The sequence below is a fragment of the Sus scrofa genome, chromosome 13 (genome assembly GCF_000003025.6).
Source record: "Sus scrofa isolate TJ Tabasco breed Duroc chromosome 13, Sscrofa11.1, whole genome shotgun sequence".
Classification (NCBI taxonomy): domain Eukaryota; kingdom Metazoa; phylum Chordata; class Mammalia; order Artiodactyla; family Suidae; genus Sus; species Sus scrofa.
In genome coordinates this window covers 182638562-182657894 of record NC_010455.5, presented here as the reverse complement: position 1 = coordinate 182657894, position 19333 = coordinate 182638562, and the positions used below count along the sequence as shown (strand labels likewise).

Below are 19333 nucleotides of genomic sequence, written 5' to 3'. Positions count from 1 at the left end.
CTCCCAGAGTGAGTATAAATTCCCCTCTAGTGCTGAACAGATCACTGCTTTTGGTGGCAGCCAAGGAATCTGCAGGGTAAGGAATAGGCTGATCTAAACTATATTAAGGAGTAGTTCCCGTTGTGGCACAGTGGTTAACGAATCCGACTAGGAACCATGAGGTTTCGGTTCGATCCCTGCCCTTGCTCAGTGGGTTAACAATCCGGCGTTGCTGTGAGCTGTGGTGTAGGTCGCAGATGCGGCTCGGATCCCGCATTGCTGTGGCTCTGGAGCAGGCTGGCAGCTACAGCTCCGATTAGACCCCTAGCCTGGGAACCTCCATATGCCGTGGGAGCGGCCCAAGAAATGGCAAAAAGACAAAAAATAAAAATAAAAAATAAATTAAAATAAAAATTATATTAGGAACAAAAGAGCAGTTTCTTTATAGTCATAAATGTAGATTAATTGCTTTCCTTGAAATTAAGTTGTAGTATAAATAAATAACTGATGAAGAATGACCTTCCAGAGGACTGAAGGTATGTTATAAACTATCACATACTCCACAAAAGCAAAGGTGTTAAAAAAAAAAATGCCATGCCACTTTGTGATTAAAGGATCTAAACCAGACTCCGCAGCTTAAGAAGAATGATATCAACCTATCTTTTTGTAATGGTTGAGAAAACTGATATCATAACTGATGACATGAAATAACAGGGAAGTTAGCTCTTCTGTAAGGAAAATCTGCACCACTAAATACTAGTAGGCTCACCACGGCTCCAGCCAACAACCTTATCTTTGTGATTCATGGCCCATATAAACAACTAACAAAAAGAATATCTGGATAAATATATGTAACTTCCCAATGAATACAGGAAGTTAGTTGAAACTGCCAAAGTAAAGTAGAAATGTGAATTGAATGTGTATCAGCTTGCCTGCCTCTAGCTCCAGGTGTCTGAATTCAGCATGAAAAGGTCTACAGTCTAACATGTGAAAGTCTCTTTCTGCAAATGGGAATCCTTTGTGAGTTACTATAAAGAGTCTCTAGGAACTAGTTATGCCCTGTTGCAACCTATTCATTCCTTGATAGATCTCTCACTCACAGAAAGGGCAGGTGAGTGCTAGCTCAATACTGGTCTGTAATTCTAATTCTAGCACATTATACTTGAATCATACCTAGCATGGCAGCTCTCCAAGCTTGAATCTAAATGAGATGCAAACTTTTCTTGGGATGTTTCTGGAGAACTTATGGGGCAGGACAAGAGAGCTCCCAGGGGGCTTATGCAGAAGAACAAATCCTGAAGGAAGGAGCCAGGCACAATGAGTCTACTTCAATATAGAAAGGCAATCAAAACCAAAAGCCCTGGTCATCAGAAGAGAGGGACCATCTAAGGCACACCGAAATCTGTTACCTGCTTCTGTCCTACACTCTCGTTCTCTGTGTCTCATGACCAATACTTATGAAATGAGGAATTTTAAATTAGTCCAAATACCAATGAACCAACAAGTGATTCCCCCACCTCCATTCTAAAGCATGGTACTAAAAGACAACCTGTTTTACAGTTTTGTGTCACCAAGACCCTAACCTTCAGTGAAGGTGCCTAGCAGGACTCAACTCTAGCTATTGGCTGGAATGGGTGTGATGGCTGGTCCCTCTCTCCAAAAGGCTTTTTCCAAGTACAGCAGCTGTGGCCCAAAAAGGAGCATTTCAGAAAGTAAAAGCAGAAATTACAGATCTCTTATGGCCCAGTATCAGACAGACACTATACAACATAACCTATGCTGCATTCGTGGTGAAAACAAGTCACAGAACCAACTTAGAATCAAGGGGAAGGGATCAGAATAACATTTCAATGCAAAGTGCAACAAAGAATTCATGTATATCTTACAATGTAAAACACCCCCTGGAGACTCCTTTAAGTATGTGAAAATCTCTTTATATGAAGTGAATGACTTACATTAGAAAGAAGAAGTCAGTGGAACTGGATTATTAATGTTACTATAAACCTATCTGTAGCTAGTTAAGCCTGAGAAAATTCAAAAAATAGCAAAGCTACTTTTAACATAGCTTGACAGTTGCTTTACCGAAACTATTCAAATAAAGTATGCATAACACCCCTAGTGCCCATTGCATTTGGCTCAGTGCCCATCCTCAGCATCATACTCTCAGCCCAGAACCTACCTGTAAAGCACCTGATATTCATTTCCTTGCTGACTTTGCAGATAACCATGGTCTTTGCCTCCCTCCTTTCATGCAATAACTCCATTCCTTCTGACCAAGGGGAAAAACCACCTTGAGTACTGACTGTTCTAGTCCTCTGGCCTTTTACTTTTTGGATTTTGAGCTTTTTCCAGTTACCCTACCTTGGGTCACCCAGGAACAGAATGCTCATTTTACCTTTCCCCTTCATGACTTTCATTCCTTCTCTATCACTCAGAGTCTTTTTTGCATGCAACAGAAAAAAAGCTCTTGTTGACCTAAATATTTTTTAAAAATTTAAAGCATATGTTGCAGCCTTGAACATAGAGATTGGCTGAATCTCTAAAAACGTGGGGGAAAAAAAAACAGGTATGGAAAATGATAGGAATAAATGATTTGAAGCTGTAGCCAGAACCATAGCCAAAGTCACGCCAAAAAGTAAGTCCTCTAAAATCTTAACACCAACCTGGAACACTTGATGTCATTTCTGGATCACTGCCACAGATGCTCCTGGAAACCCGATTTCATTGCTACTGCTGTTGAAGCTCATAACTACCAAAATGGAATCTCCATTCTTTTCACTTCCTTGAGTCATTAGTTACCCATGCAACCCATGCGACTGCATCTAACAGGTCAAGCCTACATCAAATGTTCCTAGTGTAGCTAGAGGAAGGATTTAGACCACTAGGTATCTGATTCTCAGCTTCTGTGGAGGGAGTAAGTGATGCTCTGCCTTCTACCATGACTCATGAGGTAGACAATTCCCAAATATAACAAGGAAGACTGAGATGATTTACAGGGAAAAAAAATATTACTATAATTCATCCCTTAGACTGCACAATATCCACATACAACCGTCTTCAAATTTTTAAGGTTAAAAAAAATGCTGCTACAAAATTAATGCTATAATTATCCCCTGTGTGCTGAAAACACCTACAACTCTTATTTAAGGAGGGATGATCCATATTTTAAACAACATTCTGCTTTAAGTCCTGGCTCTCTTACAACTATAGGTCTGCCATGATTCTATTTCAATACTCTGTGACATGTGTACTAAACTGTAATTTTAGCAACCACCAAACTACCTAATAAAAAAACACAGAAAGAAAAAGGAAAACACACGTGTATACACACAAACACACACACACACACACCAGTATCACAAAGAAAATGTGGGAGAAAACTACAGTCTTGTTTCTATAGCTATTCATAAAGGTTTCTTTATTTTTATGACTATCTTTTCCCCCTTATAACTTTTTCCCATCAGCTAGTTGTTAGTTTTACCAATGGAGTGACCAAATTCTAATTTATAATGGGCTCTGTTGGAACAGCATTAAATTAGACCATTTGTTAAGGCAGTACTAGATATCAGGTGAGTTCTATAGACTTTCCATCCTTTAATGTATATCACCTGTTATTATCCTTGATGGTCGAGATCAATCATTAGAGCCAGTATCATAGCCCTCCTTTTTGATTGATAATCCAGTGGCTTGGAAAAAAAATGGCTAAGTAGAAGTTTTATCTTCTAAGTCAACACAAAACTTGCTATGCCTCTTGATAGAAATATTTCTCCCTTGAGTATAAACACCTCTGCACGGAGTTCCTGTCGTGGCGCAGTGGTTAGCGAATCCGACTAGGAACCATGAGGTTGCGGGTTCGATCCCTGCCCTTGCTCAGTGGGTTGGGGATCCAGCGTTGCCGTGAGCTGTGGTGTAGGTCACAGACGCGGCTTGGATCCTGTGTTGCTCTGGCTCTGGTGTAGGCTGGCAGCTGCAGCTCTGATTGGACCCCTAGCCTGGGAGCCTTCATGTGCTGCAGGAGCGGCCCAAGAAATGGCAAAAAAAAAAAAAAAAAAAAAAAAAAAAAACCACCTCTGCACTAGCAGAGCATAGTGTTTTAGATACAGGAAAGGCAATATTTCCAGCCATAATCCAATGTCACTGAGAACATGGGACTCCCAATTTCATCCACTAGTTCCTCAATTCATGACAGACACAATGCCCTGTATTAGTTGCTGGTTAAGAGCATCAATGAATCCTAGAGGACAATATCCTAAGTATGCAACTGTGACCTCTTAGAGACATGGTAATAATTGAACCATTCTCCCATTCTGCAAGGTCAACAGCTAGTTGATCATGGAGCATGTGGTAAAAATCCATGAATCTGATGGACACTGTCCAGTAAATTGAGTTCATTGGTCAGGAGAAAGACTGTATGAAACTTAATGATACCATAAAAAGAAATCAGTAGGTTCATGATTTGGCAAATGCATAAAAAGCAGGGCAAGGAAATCCCAGAGCAGAATAACTATTCTATATAGCAGAAGCATCTAAAATAATTAACCTGTAATAATATTTCTACCTGAGGGTCTTATTTTCCACATGCTTATCAATAGTTTTCTCCCCTAGGGGATTTCTGGTGATCTTCCATGTGGAATCCAATAGCCTGACATCCAAACACATATTCATTACACATTTTACTTCTTTTTTCATTCTTCCCCTGATATCCTTAACTTCACCACCAAACTATTAGCCATGGCCCAGGAAGAAATACAGTAACTCACCTCAGGCCATGTCTCTGTCCATGGGCAACAGGGTGTTTTGGTCCAGGCAGGTCCTGCCCAGTGGGAAGATTTTCTTTCTCATTTTCCTTAAAGCAAAACATGAAGTCAGCTATCATACCGCAACAGTACATTTCCATCACATTAGACCCACTTTTCCTAAAAACCCTTCATGAGGCTGAAGATAGAAATTGAGGGAGATACCTCAGAAAACTAAATATAGAACCCCATATGACCCAGCAATCCCACTCTTGGGCATATATCTGACAAAACTTTCCTAGAAAAAGACACACGCACCCATATTTTCATTGCAGCACTATTCACAATAGCCAAGACATGGAAACATCCTAAATGTTCCAACAGATGAAAGGATTAAAAAGATGTGGTATACATACCCAATCAAAGGCCTTTGAGCTACCTAGCAACTGAACAAGGACCCTTGAAGAAGGCTAGGAGCCTTAAACTCTGTTAGTACTGTTATGTTATTGGAGGTTCTATCTTCAAAGGTTTATATTTATTCAAAGGCTCTGGTGTGTGAACTAACTTAGGTATGGAAATTGGACATAGATCTATGACTATGAAAATATGAATCAGGTCAGACTTCCATTCACCAGATTTGGAGATTTCCCAGTTATACAAATCAAATAAGAACTTTATACGTTTCTCATCCATTTTAGTCCTAGGAACCCGTGATTAATTTGGCAATACCAAAGATCCCAGCTGAACTAATCATTGTTATCATCAGGCAGACCTTGCAGACTAGTACAATAACCTTTGACCCTAGAAGTTAGATATGGCTAGTTGGAAACTGCTATTTTGGGTCCTGTTATCTCCATGGAAGTCAGAGAACCTATTTCAATGGCAAAGTTTTCATTATTTCTGTCTTAGAACAGCTACAAAAGTGATTTTCAAGAATGCTTGTAGTCACTCAAAGCCTTGGTAAAAGAAGCATATTCTGGGCTTTCTTAGGGTACATAATCTGGGGATGGGTGGAAAAGTTACACATAATTAATATCCCCAATACCCCATTTTCGTAAGTCATTGAATTCGCTATATCCTCTCTCTACATTAATTCTCACATTAAAGTATCAATACATGGATCCTACCCATTGACAGTCAATGTAATTGACCTGGGTTGGTTTGAGCATTACTATTTTCCAAACATTCTCGAGGATTCTAATGTAAAACCAGAATCAAGAACCACTGCCACCATTTCCCTGTGGGTCCATAGCCTGCAAGCACTCTTGATAGTAAGTTCCATAATGATCAGGATTCTTAATTCAAGCAATTACATCCAATTCTTATTTAAGCAAAGATATATAGTGGAATGATAATCAAGTAAGTCCTAGAATTGCAGGGAACATTAGAGAACCTGGCCTGGAAAAAGGCACAGACAGTAAGTCAGGCATCAGGCAGGGTTAAGGTAACATCCTACAACAAAACCAGTCTGGTGTGTACACCACAGCTTGCTAAATGATGGCTGGCCATGAGAACTAGAGGCTGCTGCCCTACTCTCTGTTGCCCTTGTTCTATCCTCGATAGTGCTGGATCATGATCCTTCACACGAGGCAACCATGATCAGTTAAGCTTACATCACAGTCATGGGCTTAGATCGTGGGGTCAGGGGCTTAGACCCCTTCTTGCCCAGCAGGCTGAGAGAGGGAATATCTGTCCTTTTCAACTTCTTAATTGCACATACCCTCTGAATCTCACCAAGATCCAAGGTCAATAACCCCCAAAACATCAAAACAAGGTTCAGCTCCTAGGCAGCCAAAAAAATAACAGATATTTCCCATCACAGAATAACACCATACTGAAACATATCAGTTATATAGTATCCTTAGGGAGAGAAAAACTCTGCAAGTAGGAAATCTTGAAACTTGTACTTTATATGTGACACATGTTTAATGTTAATTGTAAAGGTTAAAAATCTTTCTAAAACAGATTATACATTCTCTTATACTTATAGGTGACACAGAACAAAATTTAAACTTCTGTTACTAAAATCATTAGGAACAGTACTTGATAACTTAGCATATAAAAAAATAGTTACTTGGATTGTGGGTAAACTTCTTTTATTCTGTTAAAAATTCCAAGAATGTTAGAGCTGTGGTGTCTGGTGCTTTACACTTTTTCTTCCCCTTTGCTTCTAGGTTCTTCAACTATGTCTTTTTAGTAACTCTACTGTCTTCTAATTTTTTTCTTTTTCTTTCTAAGCTGCTCTAGCCTGGAAAAACAAGTACTCTGAGAAGTGGCCTATAAGTTAAAGATTGTACATGGTCTGAGTCTCAGGGATTTCTGTGACTAAAGTACATAAATTCACTCAACTATTTTGAATGCTCAGGAGGCAGTAGAGCTTACTTCAGTGGTTCCCAGGTATCCTAGTGACATTGAGAAATAAAATCTCCAGATGCACAAAGAAGAGAAGAGAATTTTCTTTGGTAAGGCTCTATGAGAGCCATTTTAAAGACACAATCTCATTGGACCTTCACAACAACTCTTTGGGGGTAGGTTTTACAACAGGGAAAAGCTGAGACTGGCAGACACCATGATAGATTAAGAGGTAGAGCTTATTCCCCTTCCTCTTGAATTTTAATTGTACTTTGTGTCTCCCTTGATGAAAAGAATGTGCAGAAAGGATGTTCTGGAACTTCTAAAGCAGAGTCACAAGAAGGCTTGCAGTTCCTACCTGGGTCCATTGGGATGTTAACTCTGAGAAAAGCTAGCTTCCATGTAAGGAGTTTAACACCCTTGAGACAAATATGCTGAAAATTCAGGCACTGGCATGCTCTTCCACAGCCCTAGCTAAGCCCAACCTTCTAGCCATTTCCAATTTGGTGCCAGATATGCCCAAGCAGCCAACTTGCCTGCTCCCCCATAGCAACCCATCTACCACATGAATACGACTGAGAAACAGCCAGTGCTACATGGAGCTTAAGGAAGTGCCAGCTATGCCCACTCAAATTCCTGACGCACAAAATCATAAGGTATAACAAAATTGTTGTTTTAAGCCACTTGGTTTCTGGGTAGTTTTTTTACCCAGCAATAGATAACCAGAAAAGACATTAAATAAATCAATTAGTTCCTTTAGCTAACATGTGCAAATCAGGAGTCAAGCACAGATTGTTTTAACACCCCTAAATTCATAGTGGCACCAGTGAGAGACTAGTATATTTATACTTTGAAACTATTTATTTTTTAGATAGACAAGATAATATCACTTCATTATTTCAATATCTTTATTTTTATAAAGTTTTAAAAAGTCACACTTTCTCACAATATCTTTCATCCTTACAACCATACTTTGAAATAAATCTTAATATTTCTATTTTGTAAAAGAGGCTACAAACAAATGAAACTATATCTAATTTGAGTTCTCTGACTTCAAAAGGGACACTCTTACATTAAGACAAAATACTTTTTCATCTATTCCAAACTTAGTCCTTTATAATGAAACTTTTAAAGACAAAAATCATCTATCATCAGTTTGGATTCCAGTGGAGGGCTTAGTGTTATTACCATCTTTGTGCCAAAATAAAACTTCAGGATGAGAAAGCAGAAATTTATGCCAGGGAAATTAATTCTGTTACCTTCACTTCCAATTCTTACTTGAAGTTTTATAGTATTCCATTTACTAATGTTGTCCCTCCCTGTAGTAAATAATTCTATCTTGCTACTCAGCAGAGAAATCCAGATTCTATCAGCAAAATGTTCATTAGCCCCTTAAATGTTAAAGTGAAGTGGCTGGTGGCAGTAGGCATTGATATTAACATTAAGTTCCATCCTTTCCAATTAAAATGTTATATTCCTCTTCCTGATTATTTTTCTTCACCCTAGGTGATCTCTCAGGTTCATTTTTATGACTGGTCCTACTTGCCTAAAAATTATGAAATCAATAAATGAGTTAGACAATACAGAGAAATAAGTAAGCTTCACACTATAGCTTACACTTTTTTAGTGAGTTTCTTTAAACATCCATTTTTAAAGATATCATTAATTGCCTTAAGACCTTTTCAAAATTGAGCAAAAGAATACCTTCTAAATAAACTAGGATAAAAATCAGCTTCCATTTGCACTTGTTTTCTTATAGATGATGGAATGGTAGATGTTGCCTACTGTCCCCTCCAGTTCCACCCTGTGATATTGATGTAGCTCACAAATATACTTAGTCTCCTTGTACACTTATTTATTTATCTGATTTTTTTTGTCTTTTTATGGCTGCACCTGCGGCATAGGGAGGCTCCCAGGCTAGGGGTCCAATTGGAGCTATAGCTGCCAGCCAAAACCACAGCCTCAGCAATGCAGCATCTGAGCCGTGTCTGCGACCTATACCACAGTTTCTGGCAACGCCAGATCCTTAACCCACTGAGCAAGGCCAGGGATCAAACCCACATCTTCATGGATACTAGTCAGATTCATTAACCATAAGTCACAATGGAAACTCCCTCCTTGTACACTTAAATCCAACCTAGGCTTAAAAACATCCAGTACCCCATAGTAACTTACTGTGAAGAGCTGATCAAGAAAATATTCAGGAAAAGGGACATGACACAGAATCCTGAAATGGTGAGGAAAAAAAAAAATGTTGGGCATTACTTTGGGTGACTGACAAGGATAAAAACCCAGAAGTTGTAAAGAATGATCTCCCTAGAATGGGAAGGTTTGAGTGAATGAAGTTTTACCCCAAGGGTATAGATTAGGAAAATGAGAACAGATGTAAAATGTAAGTTGCAAAGCAGCTATCCATCTCCTGTGATATTGAGCTTACACTCAAATATCTATCCTGGCAAGATCTGCTAAATTATATAACATTCATCAGTATTAATTCTTGGACCTGAGTAATCAACAGTTACTCAGCTTTAATTGGAAATTTTGTCTTTAAATTTTCCTTCTTTTTTCATCCTTATTAAGTTTTGGACAACTTCATCTACTTCAATTTGATAAATACTTTTCAAAACCGATTTGGACTATGACCAAGCAAATATAGACTTCATTATGGAAAACAAATGTGGATTTCTCTCATTTTTCCACGACTGCTACACAGTAATTTCATTAATGCTCCTAACCCAGATGAGAAACTGTCTTATATACTCACAGACATCAGCAAAAAAATTGTGGCAAATGGAAAGAGACAGTGGTGTTGAAAATGTAGCCATTTGGCTTCATTTCTTTTTTTTCTGTTTTTCAGCATTGACATATTTTTGGTTGTTATGATGATGTATTTCAAATTCAGATCAGTCACCCTTTTTAACTACAAAAATATTCAAAATCTACCTTCTAGCTATTTGGACATTAAAAGTAAATCCCTACATATATAATATAGAAATAAGAAAATAGAAAAAAAAAGATGGAGGGTGAATATTAAGACATTAAGGGAATTCTCATAAAGAAAAACGAAAACACCTTCAAGGCCAGAATAAAGTTTGTGTTGTTTAAAACCTATACAAAAAATACATAGCTATCTCAAACCCAATATCCTCAATCTACTGCTGAGTAAATGGAGGTGTTAAAACACTCATTAACTTTCCTAAAATCAAAGAATTGGAGAAAAAAATCTTAAGACTACTATTTCTATATAAGATGGAATTCTCAAGACAAAAGAATTTTCTCAAATACAGTATATAGGTACTTTCACAGATTATTTGTATGTATATGCAGCGGGCTTAGGCAAAATCTTAATTAAGTCCTGGTTGACTCTTTTCAGGTTTTTCTATTTTACTGTTGTATTTATCAATATGCATGAGATTAAAATGTTAAATGACTTATATCCCACTCCCACTCATCCAGCTTCATCCCTCCATAGGCAACATGTTCAAACTGCTTGATTTTGGAGTTCAAATGTCATTGAATCTCTAAATAATATACTTACACTAATATTAATTTATCAATGTTAGATATACATGAAATTACTACTATACAAGAAAATGTTTTAGCTCTTATACAAACCATACACCCACCACCCATTCCCCTCTATTCCCTATGCTAACCTCCTGGTACAATTATATTTCTACCTTCAGTTCCTCTATTATATTTATGTTTCTTATTGTTTACTGTGTCAGCTGCACACAGTTTCTCCCAGCTCCGTACTTGTGAAGATATCACTTGTGGTCATTCCTTCATTCATGTTTTCCCTCCACCTTCAATATCAGGTATCTACACTTCAAACATTTAAAGTTATAAGGATGATAATGTGTCCTTCCACCACCTTCTCTATAGGTTGATCTAATATGTTCCATACAAAAAAACAGCACTTACAGAGAAGAGATTAAGATGGCGGAATAGAAGGACTAGAGTTCAACTTCTCTCCTAAAAACAACAAAATCACAACCAAATGCTGAGAATCTTCAACGAAATTTACTGGAAACTTTCAAAAAGATATCCTACTCCAGAAGACAAAGAGGATGCCACATCAAGAGGTAGGAGGGGTGATTATGCCATATAAGCAACCCGATACCTCCCGGGTGGGAAGCCCCATGGACTGGAGCGTAACTATCACAGAGACTCACCTACAGGAGTGAAAGTTCTGAGCCCCACGTAAAGTCCCCATACCTGGGGATCTGGCATTAGGAGAAAGAGCCCCCAGAGCATCTGACATTGAAGGCCAGTGGGGCTTGTGAACAGGAGCTCCATGAGACTTGGGGGAACGGAGACCCCATTCTTAAAAGGCACACACAGATTTCACGTGCACTGAATTCCAGGGCAAAGCAAGGTCTCCATAGGAATCTGGGAGTTTTTGGAGGATCTCCTGGGAAAACAGGGGGTGACTGTGGCTTGTTGGGGGGAAGGGCATTGGAAGCAAAGCTCTTGGGAATATTTATCAGCATATGTTTCTCTGGAGGTGGACATTTTGGGAAAATCTGGCCCCACCTGTCAGTCAGCATTGAGAAGCCCCAGGCCAAACAACAATCTAGGTGGAATCACAGACCCACCCACAGGCTGCCTAAAGACTACCCAGGCCCACAGCTGCCTCTAATCTTACCCAGAGATGAAGCCTCACCCACCAGAGGGATAGGAATCAGCTCCACATACCAGTGGGCAGGCATCAGTCCCTCCCATCAGGAAGCCTACAGCAAGCCCCTGTACCAATTTCAGCCACAAGGGGAACAGACACCAGAAGTAAGAGAGGCTACAACTCTATTATCTATAAAAAGGTCGCCATGCTAAAAACCTATAAAAATGGAAAGACAGAGAACTATAACTCAGATAAGGGAGAAAGAAAAACCCCCCCAAAATTCAGCTAAGTGATCAGGAGATTCTCAGCCTCCAGGAAAAAAGACTTTAGACTGATGATGCTGAAGATAATGCAAGACATTTGAAATAAGCTGGAGGCAAAGATGGATAATTTACAGGAAACACTGAGCAAAGAGATACAAGATATAAAACTTAAGCAAGAAGAGATGCAACATACAATAACTGAAATAAAAAAGTCATTAGAAGCAGCCAACAGCAGAATACAGGAGGCAGAAGAACAAATATGCAAGGTCGAAGACAGATTAGTGGAAATCATGGATGCAGAATAGAATAGAGAAAAAAGATTGAAAAGAAATGAAGGGTCTCAGAGAACTCTGGGACAATGGTAAGCGCACCAATATCTGTATTATGGGGGTATTGGAAGGAGAAGAGAGAGAGAAAGGGATAGAAAAAATTTTCAAAGAGATAATAGCCAAAAACGTCACTAACATGGGAAAGGAACCACTCACTCAAATCCAGGAAGCACAACGAGTACCATATAAAACAAACTGAAGGAAAAACATCCTGAGACACATATTAATAAAACTGACCAAAATTAAAGACAAAGAGAAAATCTTGAAAGCAACTAGGGAAAAGAAACAAGTAACATACAAGGGAACCCCAATAAGGTTATCAGCAGATTTTTCACCAGAAACTCTGCAGGCCAGAAGGGAGTGGCATGATATACTTAACGTGATGAAAGGGAAAAGCCTCCAACCAAGATTACTTTACCCAGCATGGCTCTCATTCAGATTTGAAGGAGAAATCAAATCTTCACAGATAAACAAAAGCTGAAAGAATTCAGCAACACTAAACCAGCCTTACAACAAATACTAAAGGAACTTCTCTAGGCAGAAAAGAAAAGGCCACAACCAGAAACAAAAATACCACAAATGACAAGGCTTACCAGGAAAGGCATATATACAGTAAAGATACGAAATCATCCATGCACAATTATGCCACTGAAACCAGAAATCATGAGGAGAGGAGGGTTCAAATGCAGCACAATGGAGATGAACTTGCAATTAAGAAACCAACAACTTAAAACAATCTCGTATATATATGTAGACTCACATATAAAACTTTAGAGTAACTGCAAACCAAAAATCTACAATTGATACACAAACAAGTAAGAAAAATCAACTCAAATCACTAAAGATAGTCATCACACCACAAGAGGAGAGAACAAGAAAAGAAGGGAAGAAAAAAAGAGCAACAAAAACAAATCCAAAGCAATTAATAAAGTGGCAATAAGAACATACATATGAAAAATTACCTTAAATGTTAATGGACTAAACAACCCAACCAAAAGGCATAGACTGGCTGAATGGATACAAAAACAAGACCCATATATGTGCTGTCTTCAAGAGACCCACTTCACTTTTAGGGACACATACAAATGGAAAGTGAGAGGATAGAAGAGAATATTCCATGCAAACGGGAATCAAAAGAAAGCTGGAGTAGCAATACTCATATCAGACAAAATAGAAATGAAGAATATCTTAAGAGACAAGGAAGGTCACTACCTAATGATCAAAGGATCAATCCATGAAGAAGATATAACAATTTAAATATCTACACACCCAACATAGGTTCCCCACAATATATAAGGCAACTGCTAACAACCTTAAAAGGACAAATCGACAATAACACAATCATAGTGGGGGACTTTAACTTACAGCAAGGGACAGATCATCCAGGCAGAAAATCAATAAGGAAACACAGGCCCTAAAGGAAGCATTAGACCAGATGGACTTAATAGATATTTATAGGACATTCCATCCAGAAGCACCAGAATACACATTCTTCTCAAGTGCACATGGAACATTCTCTAAGATTGACCACATCCTGGGCTACAAATCAAGCCTCAGTAACTTTAAGAAAATGGAAATCACATCAAGCATCTTTTCCAACCACAATGCTATATGACTGGAAATCAACAACAAGGAAAAAAAACTGCAAAAAACACAAACATGTGGAGCCTAAACACCATGCTACTAAACAACCAATGGATCACTGAAGAAATCAAAGAGGAAATGAAAAAAATATCTAGAAGGAAATTACACTCCAAAACCTATGGGATACAGCAAAAGCCATTCTAAGAGGAAAGTTTATAGCAATACGAAAGCCCACCTCAGGAAACAAGAAAAGCTCAAATAAACAAGCTAACTTACACTAAAGCAGCTAGAGGGAGAAGAACGGACAAGACCTAAAGTTAGTAGAAGGAAAGAAATCATAAAGGTCAGAGCAGAAATCAACGAAACAGAAATGAATAAAACCATAGAAAAGATCAACGAAATGAAAAGCTGGTTCTTTGAAAAGATCAACAAAATTGATAAACCCCTAGCCAGACCTATCAAGAAAAAAAGAGAGAGGACTCAAATCAATAAAATTAGAAATGAAAAAGGATAAGAAGCAATGGACATGACAGAAATACAAAGGATCATAAGAGACTACTATATGCAACTATATGTGAATAAAGCAAGCGGAAAACCCAATTTACAATCTTCCAAGACTAAACCAAGATGAAATAGAAAAGATGAATGGACCAATCACAAGGACTGAAATTGAAACTGCGATTAAAAAACTTCCCACAAACAAAAGTCCAGGACCAGATGGCTTCACAGGCGAATTCTTTCAAACATTTAGAGAAGAGCTAACACCTATCCTTCTGAAACTATTCCAAAAAACTGCAGAGGAAGGGACACACCCAAACTCATTCTATCAGGCCACCATCACCCTGATACCAAAATCACACAAAGACACCACAAAAAGAAAATTACAGGCCAATTTCATTAATGAGCATAGATGCAAAAATCCTCAACAAACTACTAGCAATCTGCATCCAACATTACATTAAAAAGATTGTACATCATGATCAAGTGGGATTTATCCCAGGGATGCAAGGATTCTTCAATATCTGCAAATCCATCAGTGTGATACACCACATTAACAAACTGAAGAAGAAAAACCATATGATCCTCTCCATAGATGCAGAAAAAGCCTTTGACAAAATCCAACACCCATTTCTGATAAAAAAAAAAAAACCCTTCAGAAAGTGGGCACAGAGGGAACCTACCTCAACATAAGAAAAGCCATATATGACAAACCCAAAGCTAACACCATTGTCAATGGTGAAAAGCTGAAAGAATTCCCGCTGAGATCAGGAACAAGACGAGGATGTCTGCTCTCACCACTACTCTTCAACATAGTTTTGGAAGTCCTGGCCATGGCAATCAGAGAAGTAAAAGAAATAAAAGGAATCCAAATTGGAACGGAAGAAGTAAAACTATCCCTTTTTGCAGATGACATGATACTATACCTAGAGAATCCTGAAGACGCTACCAAGAAACTGTTAGAGCTCATCCATGAATTTGGCAAAGTCACAGGACACAAAATTAATACACAGAAAGCAACTGCATTTCTATATACTAACAATGAAAGATCAGAGAGCAAAATTAGGGAAAGAATCCCATTTACCATCACATCCAAAAGAATGAAATACCTAGGAGTAAACCTACCTAAAAAGATAAAAGACCTGTACTCTGAAAACTATTTGACAGTGATGAAAGAAATCAAAGATGCCACAAGCCGATGGAAAGACATACCATGCTCTTGGATTGGAAGAGTCAAAATTATCAAAATGACTATACTACCCAAGGCAATCTACAGATTCAATGCAGACCCTATCAAATTACCAAGGACAGTTTTCACAGAACTCAAACCCAATATTTTAAAGTATGTTTGGAAGCACAAAAGACCCAGAATGGCCAGAGACATCCTAAAAAGGAGAAATGGAGCTGGAGGCATCAGGCTCCCTGACTTGAGACAATACTGCAAAGCTACAGTCTTCAAAACCATATGGTACTGGCTCAAGGACAGAGATATAGATCAGTGGAACAGGATGAAAAGCCCAGAATTAAACCCATGCACCTACAGTCAACTCATCTATGACAAAGGAGGCAAGAATATACCATGGAGAAAAGACAGCCTGTTCAGTAACTGGTGCTGGGAAACCTGGACAGCCACATGTAAAAGAATGAAATTAGAACACTTCCTAACACCCTACACAAAAATAAACTTCAAATGGATCAAAGACCTGGATATAAGATCAGACACTATAAAACTCTTAGAGGAAAACATAAGCCAAACACTCTCTGATATAAATGACAGCAACATCTCCTCAGATCCACCTCTTAGAGTAATGACAGCAAAAACAGAAATAAAAAATCGCACTTCATTAAACTTAAAAGTTTCTGCACAGCAAAGGAAACCCAAAACAAAACGAAAAAATAACCCACAGAATGGGAGAAAATATTTGCAAATGAATCGACTGACAATGGATTAATCTCCAAAATTTATAAACACCTTCTGCAGTTCAATACCAAAAAAATAAAAATAAACCATCAAAAAATGGGCATATTTAAACAGACAATGCCAAAAAAACACATGAAAAGATGTTCAACATGACTCATTATTAGAGAAATTCAAATCAAAACCACTATGAGGTACCACTTTATACCAGCCAGAATGGCCATCATCAAAAAGTTTATAAACAATAAGTGCTAGAGAGGGTGTGGAGAAAAAGGAACCCTCTTACACTGTTGGTGGGAATGTAAATTGGTGCAACCACTGTGGAAAACAGTGTGGAGATTCCCCAGAAAACTAAATTAGAACTACCATTTGATCCAGCAATCCAACTCCTGCACATCTATTCAGAGAAAGCCATGACACAAAAAGACACATGGACTCCAGTGTCCATTGCAGCACTATATACAATAGCCAAGACATGGAAACAACCTAAATGTCCATTGACAGAGGAGTGGATAAAGAAGAGGTGGTACAGATACACATGAACTATTACTCAGCCATTAAAAGGAACAGAATACCAGCATTTTTAGCAACATGGCTGGACCTAGAAATTACCATGCTAAGTGAAGTCAGTCAGAAAATGAGACACCACCATCAAATGCTATCACTTACATGTGGAATCTGAAAAAAAGGACACAATGAACTTCTTTGCAGAACAGATTCTGACTTACAGACTTTGAAAAACTTATGCTTTCCAAAGAGAGAGGTTGGGGGGTGGGGGCATGCTGGGAGTTTGGGATAGAATATAAAATTGGGTTGTGATAATCATTGTACAACTATAAATGTAATAAATTCATTGAGTAATAAAAAAACAGCACTTACATTATTCAGACCACATAAATATTTTTCACTTATGTTTACATAGGATGCAATTACTGCCCTCTCTTATATCAACATTTTTTAACTTTTCCTGGAATCTATAATTGTCTTTATTATTTTCTTTTTTTTTTTTTTTTTTTTTTTTTTGTCTTTTTTTAGGGCTGCACCCATGGCATACAGAAGTTCCCAGGCTAGGGGTCGAATAAGAGCTATAGCCACTGGCCTACACCACAGCCACAGCAACATGTAATCCGAGCCATGTCTGCGACCTACACCACAGCTCACTGCAACCCTGGATCCTTAACCCACTGAGCAAGGCTAGGGATTGAACCTGCATCCATTTGCATGCCAGTTGGGTTCGTTAACTGCTTAGCCATGACAGGCACTCCTATTATTTTCTTTTATTCTCTGCCTTTTTCATGTCCTTGGTTTATCCACAGTCTAGCATGAGTACTGAATCTGTGCAATGCACATCTCCATATGGCTACATCCTGGAGTTCTCCATTCTCCTGTCCCAATCAAGTAAAACCTTCTCTCGTTACTGAAAACTCATCTGAAATCATATGACGATTTCCTATCATTGCTCTTCAGTGCTGGATCTAAATTAAAGTCCTGGATCACATGCATCTTTCTTAATTTATGCCCTCACTTTAAGCATATTCCAAAGTATCTATCAAATAAATGATAGGAAGAATTGTTTTCTGAATCACATGAAATACATGTCTATGTATTTAATAGTTTGATGAATACATATGTTTTTGGGTTGAAAACATTTTCCATTTGAACTTCGCAATTGTCTTCCAGCAGCCAGCATTACTGGTAAGAGTTCTGATTCAAGATAATTTTGACCACTTATTGGTGACTTTTGGAAACATTTAGGATTATCTCTTTATCTTTCTCTTTTGAAATTTCACAACAATATATCCAGAATTCTTTTCATCTTTCCATCATGCTTAGTATTAGCAGGTCTTCAAAAAAATAGAAATGTTATGTCCCTTCTTAGTCCCAAGAATTATAGTATACATTGTTTTTAATATATTATAATATGCCTTGGTCTTCAATGGTTTTTTAAACTCCTGAATTGATACTCTTTATCTTTTATCTTCCTTGTCATATTTTCTTTCCCCCTTTTTCATTTTCCCTGTGATAGACTTTCTCCACTTTATTTCAAAGCCTTTTGCGTCTGTCATTTCCACACAGTTCTTATGTTAGGGATATAATATCCTTTCAAGTGTTTTGAAGTTCTTAACTATACACACTTTTTTTGAAGTTATGGTCTATTGCCTGAAATTCCTTTATCCCCCTTGGGACGATTTTTGAGTTTAATAATCAATTCAAGTTGTAAGTGATGTAAACTGTCACATTTATAGGCAAGCAGAGGTTATAATTAGTCTGTTTACACTGATGGTGTCATTATCTAATGTTTAACTGTCCATTCTGATTGGTCATCATCTTTGTTGTATCATTAGTTAAGTATTTCATTATTTAGTCTTGGTGTAGGACTAGTGTCATTTTTTTTATCTTACAATCACTTCATCTGCAACCCTCTTCCACTGCAGAACTTTCCATAAATATTTACATTGTAAACTTCCTGTACTCTAGCTCATTAAGATAAATTCATCCATCTGATTTCTAATTGCAGTCAATGTGTTTAAATATCCTGATAATTTTCCTCTTTATAGCAACATGGATACAACTGGAGATTCTCATACTAAGTGAAGTAATTCAAAAAGAGAAAGACAAATACCATATATTACTTATATATGGAATCTAAACTATGGCACAAATGAACCTCTCTATGAAGCAGAAACAGATTTATGGACGTGGAGAACAGACCTGTGGTTGCCAAGGGGGAGGGAATGGAGAGTGAGAGGGCCTGGGAGTTTGAGGGTAGTAGATGCAAACTGTTAGGACATTTAGAATGGATAGGAAACAAGGACCTACTATATAGCACAGAGAAGTATATCCAATCTCCTAGGATAGACCATGGTGGAAAAGGATATGAAAAGAATGTGTGCACATATATATATATAAAACTAAATCACTTTGCTGTATAGCACAAATTGACACAACACTGTAAAACTCTATTTTAATAAAAAAGAAATATCTTGCTAGCCTTCCTCTTATTCTACTTACTGTTGTAAACTTAAAAGCTTCTTATATGTTTATCATAATTT

General features: G+C 37.9%; 1 protein-coding gene across 2 annotated transcripts in view; it reads right to left on the bottom strand.

Moving 5' to 3' along the window:
- CHODL (chondrolectin) overlaps nt 1-19333 on the bottom strand; it is a 420685-nt gene that overhangs the window by 171903 nt on the left and 229449 nt on the right. For both annotated transcript variants that reach the window (XM_021070837.1, XM_013981213.2), the window contains exon 4: nt 4740-4825. The gene's annotated coding sequence lies outside the window, so the exon portion shown is untranslated. The remainder of the gene's footprint in view (nt 1-4739; nt 4826-19333) is intronic.